The sequence below is a fragment of the Pygoscelis adeliae genome, unplaced genomic scaffold (genome assembly GCF_000699105.1).
Source record: "Pygoscelis adeliae isolate BGI_AS28 unplaced genomic scaffold, ASM69910v1 Scaffold494, whole genome shotgun sequence".
Classification (NCBI taxonomy): Eukaryota; Metazoa; Chordata; class Aves; order Sphenisciformes; family Spheniscidae; genus Pygoscelis; species Pygoscelis adeliae.
Window position 1 is genome coordinate 64,918 of NW_008824664.1, and position 2,278 is coordinate 67,195.

Genomic DNA, 2,278 nt, shown 5'->3' on the forward strand with positions numbered 1-2,278 from the left:
AGACTTGAGGGAGGTGGATCCCAGCCTGTGCTGGTCCCCTGGCTCCTGGCAGAGAGCTGGGGGATCCGTGTCCCCCCGGCCTTTTCACATGGCCTAATGGGCTGTGTGAGTCACCGGAGCAGCCTTGAGGTGTAACCTTGGGGGTGCAGGAGCTGTGGCCAAGTTTGGGTCCTTGCGACCCAGCAGGGCTTGGGGATCGCTGCTGGGTATGGGCCCCCTCTGTTCTCCCTTCCCCCTGCAGCCAGCTGCCCCGGGCTGTCCTCTCGCTCCTGCTCCGGCTCCGGGAGTGATTAATGGGCCCTCGGAGCTCATTCCTGGCCAGCTGGGGTTGCTGGAGCCTCCCTGCCATCTGGGAAGGGCCGCATTGTTCCACCTTGTGATTTACAGGGACGGTCCCCTCCCTCCGCACCCTGCTCTCAGGACAGAAGAGCCTGCCCGGCTCTGCAAGGCGCCTAGCCCTGTCCCACGTGGAGCACCTGGGATCTGCTGATCTGCACAGGGTGCCGGGCGCTTCCCATCCATCTCCTGGGGATGAAGGAGCCCCCAGAACCAGCTCTGTCTTGCCTTGTTCTTGGGAAACGACCTTCTGCAGAGCAAGGAACACCCGGGGGCCCTCGCAAAGTCCCGGTACACCTCCCGGAGCAGAGCGGCGGGCGGTTATGTCCCCTCACACCCGCCGGACCCCTCTCCTTGCCCAGAGCTGTCCCATCACCCTACACGCTAACAACCGGACCCCGGACAGGTCCAACGCCCATCAGTCCCAAGGCGTCACGGCCGGGCTTCCCGCTCCGCAGGGAGGGGGGCAGAGGCTCCGGGCAGATAACTCCGGAGATTAGGAGTCCTAGAAAGCAGCGTGCAGGGTGGCTAGCCTCTCCCTGCCCCGGGCAGGATCAGCAGCATCTAACCCATCCCCGCAGATGTTCGTCTGACCTGTCTGCAAGCCCTGGGGCGGCAGGCTGCCAGCGATCGCGCCAGACCCTCCTCGGCCCGTTGGCCCTCCTCTCCCAGCGCCACGCACTGCGGACCCTGCCTGGGGGGGGGGACACACGCGGGTCCCAAACTGCCCCGCTGCACGTCCTCGTGCCCGGCTCTTGCCACGCTGCTGTCTCTGGTCTCCGTCCAGACGGGCTCTTTATCTCAGCTACACGATCACCGGTGCGAGGCATCCGATGGCTCATTAGGTCCTGCTCCGTGTCTCGAAGGAAGGGATCAGATACGCGCTTTATCTAGCGAGACCGTCGGCCCTTTTGGGCTGGGGCCCGTCTCTCCCAGCCACCCATCTCTGATCGGCATCGCGGCCTCGGGGGACCCTTGTGCTCTAAACCAAGCATAAAACAAGCATTTAAAAGGATGGGTCACGGCGGGTGCTTTAGGGGAGGTCCCACGTGTGCGCAGGGGTGCCGTTGGCCTTCGTCCCTTGCACCGGTCCTGGTCCCAGACCTGCCTGACAGCTGCAGCGCAGCGGGGTTTGCGGCAGGTCCCTTCACAGGGGACAGGGATGCTCCAGGGCCCGTCTGGCAGGGACGGCGGTCCCCAGCCTGGGGGGTGACAGGGGTCTGGTGTGAGTTTGCAGGGCCCCGTCCTGGGGACCCAGCAGATGGCACTGCCGCCTCGCGCAGGCGAGCTGGGGACACAGCTGCTGCCCACGGTGACATCCCCGAGGAGCAGGGCGCGCACAGGCGGCCTGGCCCTGGGGCAGCAGGCTGAGACAAGGCGGGGGCCTTCCCCCTTCCCAACCCGGGGTGTCCCGTCCTGCCCCGGCTACTCCTTTTTGGGAGAGGCTGGGACGTGGAAGGGAGCCAGCAGCCATCCCCACCTGGTCGCTCCCGGGGCAGGGACACAGAAATGCCGCCGGGCAGAAGCAGCTGAGCGGTTTCACGCACGTCTGTTTATCTGCACCTTCAGGGCTATTTTCCATGGGTATTTTTCGAATGAAAAGCCATTCCTTGTGCACGCACCTACCTGCGCGCCGGGCCCAGCGTCCGCCAGAGGCCGGGGAAGGGATGGAGAGATGGAGATGTGTATGGGGAAGAAGAGGGAAGGAAATAGCTGTGGGAATAGAGAAAGAGTTGGGAAGTGTCTAGGAAAACGCTCAGGGAGGTAGAGGAGAAGCCGAGCTGCCTGTTACCCTGCCTGCCCGCAAGCACAAAGAGCAGGCAAGGGACCCAATTTGTCGGAGATGACAGCAAGGCCAGAACCAGCATCTAAATTAGCATGAAGTGTTTCCATTGTGCAAGGCACAATGAGGACCATATGTCGGGGCCGGGGCTGGCAGCCG